Source organism: Strix aluco, chromosome Z, assembly GCF_031877795.1.
Source record: "Strix aluco isolate bStrAlu1 chromosome Z, bStrAlu1.hap1, whole genome shotgun sequence".
Classification (NCBI taxonomy): Eukaryota; Metazoa; Chordata; class Aves; order Strigiformes; family Strigidae; genus Strix; species Strix aluco.
In genome coordinates, this window is record NC_133971.1 from 51337580 (window position 1) to 51349661 (window position 12082).

Consider the following 12082-nt stretch of genomic DNA (forward strand, 5'->3'; position numbering starts at 1 on the left):
TGTGTGTCCATCTCCTTGGCCTAAATGCAAGTCTGTGATCGGAAATCTAATAATGAACTATCATGTAAATACTGACTTAACCTAAGATCTTCCCTCTCCTTCAACATTTCACGATAAATAGAAAAGTATGCCATTGTACTTTTCATCATCAAAAGATCTTTACCATAAATATAGCAAAACCTCCCTTTTGTGTTAAGTCAGCTATTAAGTGTAATTTCCTGATGTGCCATTTGTTGTCTTAGTTTTAATATTCTATAGGAATATGTTTCTTTTCTCCTTCAAAGAAAACAAGTTCAGATGAATAATCTAGTCTTCACATGACATACACACCTAATCAACTGGGAAGCCATCAGGACACATTTTAGGGCTAAAAACTGCTGTCACCACTCATTCTGTGGAGGAAAAATGCCTAATAGCCTAATGTAAGTGGAATTTCACTCCCTGGATGGAGTAGCTCTGCAACAGAGACTGTGGCAGCCACTGCAGCCTCAAGGTTGCAATAACCCCTGCAGCTGCTGTGAAGCCTCAGGTTAGCTATCTATGCTGTTGTATCCTCAAGGGTGAAAGGGAATGAAAGCGCTCAAACAAATAAATTTCTGACAATTATTAAGACTAAACTGTGATGTAACAAAGCTTTGCTTGTGCTTTGCTTCATTTGTTTCAAAGCTTTGCTTGTGTTTTGCTTCATTTGTTTCTCAAGGATTTCTGACTTCTCAACTGTTTCCTTAGGTCTCTTTGTCTATTTAGGTAAGACTGAAACGCTCGTTAGGCTCCCCACGTAAATCACTGATACCAGACTCAAGGCCTTCAGTGGACACTTGGGCAACTCCTAGAATCGGAAAACTAAGATAAGGAGGGGGGGGGGCTTAAACAAAGAGACACAGAGACACTATTATAGGGAAACTGATTTTGCTGATTTAGGAGGGAACACCTGGAATTTACTTCACAGTGCATGCTCTGGAAAGAGGATCAACCAGTGAACACTGTTCAGGAGCAGGCAGTCCCCAGGTGCTGCAAGAGAAGCCAGCAACAGAGAAGACCACCCTGGCTAAACAGGGAGCTTTGGCTGCAACTCAGGGAGAAAAGGAGAGTTTACGGCCTCTGGAAGAAGGGACTAGCCACTCACAGTGATTACAAAGACACTGTGAGGATATGCAGGGTGGAAATCAGGAGGTCTAAAGCCCAGCTGGAAATTAATCTGGCTTCAGCAATCAAGGATAACAAGAAATGTTTCTGTAAGTATGTCAACAGCAAAAGAAAGACCAGGGAGAGCCTCCATCCCATGCTAGATGCTGGAGGAAGCATGGCAACAAGTGATGAGGAAAAGGCTGAGGTCCTTAATGCCTTCTTTGCCTCAGTCTTTAATAACAAGACTAGTTTTACTGAGGGAATCCAGCCTCCTCAGCCAGAAGACAGAGACTGGGAGAACAACCCCTCCGTATTCCAAGAGGAGATAGTCAGTGACCTACTGCATCACATAGACATACACAAGTCCATGGGACCTGACGGGATACACCTGAGGGTGCTGAAGGAGCTGGCTGGGGTGCTCGCCAAGCCGCTTCCCATCATTTACCAGCAGTCCTGGCTGACTGGGGAGGTCCTGACAGATTGGAAATTGGCCAATATGATGCCCATATATAAGAAGGGTCGGAAGGATGATCCGGGAAATTACAGGCCTGTCAGCTTGACTTCGGTACCTGGGAAGCTGATGGAGCAGCTCATCCTGAGTACAATCACACAACACATGCGGGACAACCAGATGATCAGGCCCAGTCAGCATGGGTTTATGAAAGGCAGGTCCTGCTTGACAAACCTGATCTCCTTCTACGACAGGGCGACCTGCTTATTGGATGAGGGAAAGGCTGTGGATGTTGTCTACCTTGACTTTAGTAAGGCCTTTGACACCATTTCCCACAGCATTCTCCTGGCAAAACTGGCTGCTCGTGGCTTGGATGATCACACGCTTTGCTGGGTAAAAAACTGGCTGGATAGCCGGGCCCAAAGAGTTGTGGTGAATGGAGTTAAATCCAGTTGGCAGCCGGTCATGAGTGGTGTCCCCCAGGGCTCAGTTTTGGGGCCACTCCTGTTTAACATCTTTATTGATGATCTAGACGAAGGGATCGAGTGCACCCTCAGTAAGTTTGCAGATGACACCAAGTTGGGTGGGAGTGTTGATCTGCTCGAGGGTAGGGAGGCTCTGCAGAGAGACCTGGACAGGCTGGAGCGATGGGCCAAGGCCAACTGTAGGAGTTCAATAAGGCCAAATGCCGGGTGCTGCACTCCAGCCAGAACAACCCCCAGCAGAGCTACAGGCTTGGGGAGGAGTGGCTGGAGAGCTGCCAGTCAGAGAGGGACCTGGGGGTGTTGATTGACAGCCGGCTGAACAGGAGCCAGCAGTGTGCCCAGGTGGCCAAGAAGGCCAATGGTATCCTGGCTTGCATGAGCAATAGCATGGCCAGCAGGGACAGGGAAGTGATCTTACCCCTGTACTTGGCACTGGTGAGGCCACACCTCGATTACTGTGTTCAGTTTTGGGCCCCTCACTACAAAAAGGACATTGAATCACTGGACCGTGTCCAGAGAAGGGCAACGAAGCTGGTGAAGGGTCTGGAGCACAGGTCGTACGAGGAGTGGCTGAGGGAACTGGGGTTGTTTAGTCTGGAGAAGAGGAGGCTGAGGGGAGACCTCATCGCCCTCTACAACTACCTGAAAGGAGGTTGCAGAGAGCTGGGGATGAGTCTCTTGAACCAAGTAATAAGCAATAGGACAAGAGTGAATGGCCTCAAGTTGCACCAGGGAAGGTTTAGGCTGGATATTAGGAAGTATTTCTTTACAGAACCGGTTGTTAGGCATTGGAGTCGGCTGCCCAGGGAGGTGGTGGCATCCCCATCCCTGGAGGTGTTTAAGAGTAGAGTCGACATAGCACTGAGGGATATGGTGTAGTTGGGATCTGTCAGTGTTAGGTTAACGGTTGGACTGGATGATCTTCAAGGTCTTTTCCAACCTAGACGATTCTGTGATTCTGTGAAGACTACTTACTTCTTCCCTTGACCACCAAATACCCTCACTCTACTTTTACTATGCATGCTGAGATATGTAAATGAATTCTGGGAACTCATTATCATAAGACACCCCCTTCCAGGAAATCTCATGAATATGTATGATTTGCGTGTATGTAAACTGATGTCCCTTGCTAATTCTTGGGAACCCTTATGGTGGGGAATCCCCAGGGCGACCCCAGCGCTGCCAATAAAAGAATACCTGCTTAACAGTTATATTGGATTCTGACTGTTAATTTCTTTGTTTCAAGGGTATTATTTTAGCCAGTCCCTAAATCCGTGTCTCACAGTGGGTCACAGAGGCCCATCAGGGAATTATTTCACAAATCCCTAAGCAACCTGCTTTCCGCAACTGAAATAATTACTTCCGTTTTCTTCCCTTCTGGACTATTGTCTCCATGACAGAGCAGGAATGCAGAGTGAGCACAAAGGCACTCTCAGGAAATTCCCTATCCTCCCATCTGCAAGATATTCACTACAAATACCTGCAAAATGCCTTCTTCAAAGTCTTGCCTGTGCCCTGATGGTTACAACAATCTAAAAACTCTTTGACTGCTAGAGACAACAGCAATCACTCCAAACAAGTCTGTTCCGCATTTTGCCTGTACTCTTCTCTGTCCTGGTGTCAGGTTGTCTTTCTCACACACTTTATACAAGCTTTTGAAAGTTTTTTGTTCTGCACCTAGAACAAAGCAGTAACAGCCCACACATGGAACTGGTAGGATGACAGGCACACAAATAAGATAACCACAACAGCAACAACAGTAGTAAAAAAAATGACAGCAAACTTGACTTACTCATGTCTGCACAACAAGAGACCTGACATGGTATTTTTTCCAGTCTGCACTAAATGTTATGGATTTCAGTCTCCACTTAACAAACTTAACAAATAACAGCTGTGAAATATATGGATGCAGTGAGAAAGAAATGTTCATCCCATCCAGGAGGCAAGAAGAAAGCCTATGTATCGTGCAAGTGCCTACAGAGTATCATGTAAGTGATATGACACAGGCTTTGGAGGAGCTTCACAGAAGGGCGCTAAAGCCACAACACATATTCTAAGGCTAGCAACTCTGTTAAATACCAATAAATGGTTACATAAAATTTATAATACATTTCTTTAATGCCCCTCTTTGGGCTGTGAACCTGGTCATTTCCATACTTCAGACAGAAATTAGTTTTCCTATGAAGATGAAAATGTAATGCGATGCTTTTGATTTTTTTCTACATTTTGTCCTAGTTAAATCCTTACAAAATTTCAGCCCTAAGTGGTGATAATTATTGAAATCTTGATATGACTGAAAACAAAACATTCACATGCAACTCCGTAAGTTCCTGAAATAAACACCATCAGTTTCACCTGAATGCCAAAACCACTCACTTAAGCCTTGATCAATACAGGGAAAAGATAATGGAGTCTACCCATTTACCCTCCTTTACCCATGCCAGAAAACACACAAGCCAATCTACACATAGATCACTTAACAAAGGTGACATAAATTTTAAAAAGCATAACAGTAGGTTTTCAAGTATCATTGGAGACATGGATCTTAATTAGTAAGGTCCCCTAGATGAAATATTCATTAAAGCCACCTGCATCCATATTTAGTAGCACACTTCAAGGACCTGTTCCAATGTTTTTATCTTGTTAGCTCAGCACTCTTGGACTTCTACTCTGAACATTTCACCTGGTCGTGATTTTAAGGTTATAGTTCAGCAATCAAATGGTGCACACTTACATTTAAAAATCATCATCAATACTTACAACTTTATTGTGACTGAGAAACAAAGGTTACTTTGTACCTTCTCTATGGACTCAACTGCTCAAGCATGGCAAAGCACGCAAATTACAACCTAATTTTATCTTTCAATAAAACCAAAAGACTTTTTCTCTCACAACTGTGCAGGGGAAGTTGAAAGAGTGACTTCTCAAGTTAAAAGTCTGTAAGTAAAATAGAGACAATCTAAAAGGGGGGAGGGGGAGCTGGGGGGTGTGTGTCTTGCTGTCTTGATAATCCCATCATTTCTATGTCAGATTTATAGGAAGGTGGATTGGTTTTGGCTTGTTCTTTTGCAACCTCACTCATGAATCTCTGTCATAAGTAATTCTGGTACATGCCTACACCCTTCTGATCATAAGATTACACTTGTGCTGGCATATACTTCCAAGTGCTCTGATATGTCATTAGCCACCACCATTGCTTGGGATTCAAGCTGAACAAGCAAAGCCAGGGGAGTCTTTGGCTATCCTGCATCCACAATCAGGTAGCAAATTATTACATCTATATCAAAACAGGGTAAGCAATTCTTAAAAAAAGAGAGAATTGCAATGTCTTATTTGTACAGCCATGGGAATGGCTGAAAATGAGCATTGGAGGTATTTAAATTGCTTTGTTTTGAGGAGAGGGAAAGAAATCTACTCATTACCTTTTTCACTTGCTGTCATATTTATCACCGGCCTAAAACCTGAACTCTTCCATTTATGTAGGGAACAGTAAAATGAACACAGCAGAAGTTAAACTTTCCCATGTTTTTCCATCAGTGCACCTCTTTGCACTCAAGTCACCAGAAGACCTGAGAAGAGTCACTCCCATTGCAATGGACATTATAGTGAGACAAGCCATCCATGTGAATAGCTGGAGCAGAGATGTCTCGCTCAATGTCAGTTGTCATCAGCCACTACAAACATCTTCTCATTCCAGTGGGACTGTGAAAGACAGCTTGGATGTAACACACTCCAGAACTCAACTGTAGTTTTCCTAAACTATCCATTCACTCTGTATCTGAGAGCCCTGAAATCTGACAGGAAAACATTGTACTATGAACAGCTTGGAAACCCAAAGCTCGGGAAGTAAAGAAAAAGAAACTAAAGATTTCCTTTCAGTGACAAGTTCCACACAAAGCAAAATACAGTTATTACCAACCAAACTCCAAAACATAAGTTTTCTGTCATTAATCTTTAGTTTGATAAAGACTTTTATTTTTTACAAAGATTTTGATTTTCAAAATTTGAATCACTACAAAAATATTTATTTAAATATTTAAAGCCCACTATTCTTAGTCAATAAAAACTTGTACTAGAAACACAGTGAGCCACTTAAATAAGAGCTAGTGTTTAATTGTTAAAACTGCAGCTATAAACAGGTTGATTTCCTGGATCATGTCCAGCCTCACACAGCAGCGGAAAAAAAGGTCATTTAGAAAAGATGTGTATTACCCCAAGGCAGGAAAATCCCTGGCTGAAGTCACACAGGCATAAGTATTATTTATCACTTTTTCTCTCCTTCACTAGTAAGGAATGTGCTAGCAGGCAGGCAGTGCTGCAGCTGGAACAGGCTACTCACCAGGCAATCCTCATCCTGTGAAACACCACTATCCAGTTCTCACCAACCAGCATATATAAATCCTGAGACTACTCCAATTTAAATGAAAAATAGCTGAATGATCAGATTTGTGCAAAAATAGCATGGCTTGATTCCTTTCCAAGCCAAACTGAGTGGGAGTTTTACCATTCATCTCAAGAAGACATAAATACATTTCTCAGCTGACGATACTGCAGTAGCTTGGGTTGTCAAAGCAATATTCCAGATTGTCAAACAACAGTCCTTTTCTCCTGGTTTCACTAACACTATTGTGATTTTCAGTATTGCTTTCCTTCAGAACTATGTTCATATTCGATGGTTTCACTGAACTGGTAAAATGTCTGGTTTTTAGCTGCACATAGCACACATTGACATCTGGACATCTAAGACACATCTTAAAAAGTGATGAAGAGATCAAGTATAACATTAAGCCTGACCATTGGTGCATTAATTTACACTTAGCAGCTTCATTTCAGTTTATCCTGCCTCCATGAACAGCCTCTGGTAACTCTGTCACCTTTGGTTTTGCTGTCTTGAACAAGTCAAGGAAAGAACTAAAAATATGGTTGAAAAGATGACCCTTTTTGTAGGGAAGAAAATGGCCTGCTTTTACCATAATCATGAAGAAATTCCTGGCCTGGACTATAATGGCAATCCAGGCTGAGTTTAGTCTTGCCAAATATTAAAAACATTTAGGCTAATAACAGATGGAAGCAAGTTCAGCCCATTAAACCAGAAACTTGTCAAGACTCTGTTGAGACAATGATTGATCTAACCAGCTATTAGAGCTCTCCCACAGTATCAGGCCATTCTGTTACAAAGTGCCTTTTTAGACTTAGATGGTAGGTACTGGCAGCATTTTATCTGTTAATATAGTGATGATAATAGATAGGTCTTTTTATTCCTTCTCATTTCCTCCTGTTTAAAAGAAAGAAAAAAAAAAAACCACAACTGCACTTGGAAGGAACGGTGGGGCTGACTCCTAGTATAATGAAGTCAATTGAAGACATTTTGCCTGCCTTGATGGGTTTAGGATCAGAAAGGCATCTTGAAAAGTGCATGTCACTCCTTGTCTTTTTTCTAACGTGTCTGTTGACATCCCCCAAATACTTACGAACAGTGGCAAAAATGTTCTTGTCACAAAAACTGCTTAATGAAAGTGCAAAGCACCATGGCTCATGTTTGGATTTCATACAGACTCACATCAGTAGCAGTTCTGAACCCAACCAAAAGTAAGGCATGCGAGTAAGCTGTCTGGATCACTTCTACAGGGATCAAAGTGCTCATGATTCTTCTATTAAGAGTATTTGTGGGCTATTTATGGAAAACTAGTAAATCCAACAGAAAAGTATTAAATAACATTACATAAGTAGCATATGTTAGTATGTTACCTAAGTTGGATAGAAAAAATAATCTAAAAGAAAATAAGAGGACAGGGGAGAGAAATCAACACAAAAATTGGATGGCATGTTTTAAGAAACTTTATCATTATTCTTGTATATAAATTGCAGTTTAAACATAAGTGTGAAGACATAAACTTATTTAAATCCCTAGCTGCTGTCAAATATCTAACTCTCAATGCCTGGGCAGTGGGTAACCTGACAGTAGAGAGAAAAGGACTAATTGCCATTTTTTCAAAGCATACCAAACTTTTATTTGACCTCCACTGGTGAAGAAGGTCTTGCCTTGTTTTCCTGGTGCTGTAAAGAGCTGACGTTCTGCTAAATCAGTATACTTGTCTGCAAACTTAGTAGATGGAAAGATTTTCCTTTTTTCCAAGAGGTCATTCAGCTACAAGCATAATCTGAAGATATCAAAGTTGCTGAAGATCCTTGAAAGTATTACATGCCTTTTTTTTTTTTTTTTTAACCTGCTTTCAATAATTATGTAAGAGTGTTAAGGAGAATCTGCTGAATCAATTCTACAAGTATTGGGAAACCTTAGATTTGTGACAGACAGCAATCCAGTAAGAGGAACAACAGCACAGAGAGGAGTGCTCAGTATCAGTGTACAAAAAAGCAGTGCTGTGAATAAAGTGATAACTTCTGCTTCAGAAGGTCTCAAACTATATGAAAACACTGATGTGTCTTATGAAAATTTTCAGAGAGTTCATTCAAGGAGAATTTTTTCTTGCTTCGATTAAGAAACACACCCACCACCCTTCAAACTCCACCTTTGGGGCTTATCCCCCAGTATAATCATATTCTTACTCCCACTGTGTTGTCTTCAGCAGTTTCAAACTATTTTGTTCCCGCAGCAGCATAATGGAAATAAAATCTTATCTACCTCGAGGTAATCAGCAAAGATCCCATTGACTTCAGTGGAACCAGGATTTCTGTGCTTGCTTTTTTTTTTTTTTTTGCCAGAGTTTCTGGTGACCATCCTTTAAAATATTTCCATTTAGTGCTTCCAGGTTTATCCATTTCAGAATTCTTACTTTGCCTTTGTCTTCACCTTACATTCTGGATGCCAATAAAGCTTTGTTGTTATGAGTATCATTATGTATATCAAGAAACATGCTAACAAAATTGCTAAACTAACTAAACTAAAAAAAATGTTAAAATTTATGCTTCTCCTCTTCAAGGAGGCAAGAAGCAAAATAATGAAATTAAATGCTTTTTGGGGAATTTAAACTTAACTATAGCGTATTTACATCCAACATGCTTGTTGTGATTCAGTAGAATAATGAATAATACTAAAGATCTTGGAAAGCTGTACCCAAAGTCTTAAATCAACCCTTAACTCCTAGAGACCTGAATGAGCTCTGCCTGCAGCAGGGTTCTTTAAACATGTATCCTGACTGCTTTGAAAAACAATCAGGTTCACTGTCTAAACATGGCTCATTTTAATAAAATATGTACAAGAGAAATAGAAAGTAAGGCCAATAGGAATACCTTTCTCTGAGAGATGGAAGCTGGGACTAACAGTAGCAGCTGTCATGATTGATTCTTCCCATTTCAGAAAACACATTAATTATCCTTTGTGCAAAATTTTGCTCAGAATTTTGTATTTGGATTAATATGTTTTATTATATTCAAACAATCTTCTTTCAGAAGAAGATAGCTTCCTCATGCTATGGAGCAGGTGCAGGAATTCAGCTTTTTCCAGCTCTACTTAAGATTGTTTAAATTATTCTGTCTCTGACAAAAACAGTTTTCATGTTTCACAGGGTTGCCTTCAGAATTAAAAAACTCAACTCTAGCCTTTCCCAACTCCTATATATATGTCCAGGCTGCAGAAAAACTAAGCATGCTTCATATTGCTCAAGTGCTAAGAGGCAAATTCAGGCTCCAATGGTTGTTCTTAGCTGCTGGATCAAGAGTAGCAATCAGCACCAAAACTGTAAGGTCTGGAACAATCCTTATTCATGAACTTTGGCACGTGTATTACAATGCACTCCATAATCCCATGATCATATGCTACTTTTTAGTCTTCACAAAAACACACTAGTATGTTTTTCAATGCAAAGTACAGCTCTGCTCCAGGGATGGACAACCATCACAAAAAATACTGTCATACAATTTTCTGCCTCATTTTTTGGAAATGAAAAATCATGTTTTAATTTTTCATAGCTCTCTGACAGAATTCCTGTGTGAATTTAACCATCTTTGTTACAGCTTATCATTATTTCAGTGGTCTCCATCTTCCGAGCTTTCAGCTCCGTACTTCACAGTTTGATTAGCCTGGATGCTCGAAGATCTGACTAAAAACCAGTGAACTCAAAGTCCTCTCTAACAACATGCATGTTTAAAAATAAATCTCTTAAATTAGACATCCAAAAGTTGCATAAGACAAAAATTCTTCACTTTGCCAAAAATAGCAGCATGACCTGAAGGAGCAAAATAGCCCTTTAAATGCCTCAGTATCCATATGTGAAGCAATATGGATGGAAAAATTCTTAGGGAATGAGTAACCAAACAGGCTTCCCACAAGGCACAGGAAAAAGAGCCCTTGATACCCTTTTTACTTTAGCAGCTTAATGACAAGAGCATTCACCAGGAGAGCAAACTTGCTTTAAGTCTCTTCTCAAGCACAAAGCTGATTCACATCAGCATCTTCATTTCACTGCACTACCTGTTAAGGATACAGATTGTGAAAGTATCTCAGAATATCTTTTTGAAGCTATTTCAACCTTAAACTGAATTCAAAATGGAGAGAGCATGACCGTTTAATTTAGTGGAGAGAGGTATTGCCCAAAAGGTTTAGGACAGGAGCTGGAGAAGGGAACATGCCCATTCCAATCCCTGACAAATGACTCTTTGCAGTAAAAAATAGCTCTGATTTCAAAGCAAAATTCAACAAGTAATGCAGAAAGCACTGAGACCACAAACACATTGACTAAGAAAAAAAAAACACAAAAAGACCTGCTCTTTCTGTAGTTCTGTATATCATCTTTATCAAATGAGGTTCTGTAAAAGAAGCTACTATAAATATACAGTTAAAAGAATATTATAATGCATGAATACAAAAGAAGTGAACTGAAGTGACATAAGCAAGCTTGAGGGAAAATTTATTTTTCAGCACTTCACTTTGTAATCGTATTTTAAAAGAGATATATATGCATTTATATTTACTTTCTGCAGCCACATTTTTTTACATTGACTTTGAAATTTTTCACTACAGTAAGAATGAATCTTATTTTTATGGTTTGCTTTAATTTTTCAAAGTCTGTAACAGCATTGGTTAAAGCTGGGTTATGGTAGAAATATGAATCATTCAAAATGAGAGTCTCTTAGTGAGGTCTACTGAGAATCATTCATTACACTACCAACTAAGTCCCTTCTAAAATTTTTCCCTATCTTGCATTTTGCATTTTCTCTGGAGGTATCCTGTTACTATTTTATAACAAGCCCCCCTCAGAAGGAGGAGAGTTTTGTATTTTGTTCGTTATTTTATGTTGAGATCATCAGAATCAACTAACGTCTAAAGAATGAGAAGTAATTTGTTGAAGACAAACTTCAGAAATAGAAGTTTTAGAAACTAGAAATAGAATTAAGCATTTAAAATTAAGCACACCTTTTTTTTTTTTTTCCTGACATAAAATGGCAGAAGTAGATAAAAGTTAGCCTTTCTTTTCCTCTGTATGTAGGAAAAGGGGGCTGGAAAGAGGAGGAGAGGAAATCACACAGCAAAGATGATGCTGAATTCTCAGAGAAGACTTTCTGACAAACTGGGCACTCTGAAGATATTCTTCACTCATGGAACTAATTTCATTTATCATTATGCAAATTATTTTTTAATACGAGTTTTGTACAACAGAAGCTGACGTATTGCCTTCCATAAAAAGGAGTGAAGTACAAGCTCATAGCCATAAAGCCTGCTTTCTTTTCATCCAAACTTTATGAAAATATCATCAATTTTACCAACATATACATGTTCTCTAATGTAATGAACACTGGAAACAGATGATAAGAAAAAAAAAAAAAAACAAACCAAAACAAAAAAAAAAAACAAGCCAATTTCATTTTCCTTTGAGATAAAAAACAAAATAACCTACAGATTCATGAAAATATATGTCCTAGATAAACTGGAGAATAAAACTCTCCTGTATAGCACAGCACCTTACAAGTAACTATTTTACAAAAACTAGACAGAATTTTGTACACTAACCTTGGATCAGAGCAGAAGCCTGTGGTCAGTGGAAAAAATTTCACTGACTGA

The 12082-nt window shown here is 39.6% G+C and overlaps 1 protein-coding gene across 1 annotated transcript in view; it reads right to left on the reverse strand.

Annotated features, from left to right (window-relative positions):
* KCNN2 (potassium calcium-activated channel subfamily N member 2) overlaps positions 1-12082 on the reverse strand; it is a 73048-nt gene that overhangs the window by 23288 nt on the left and 37678 nt on the right. The window lies entirely within an intron of this gene.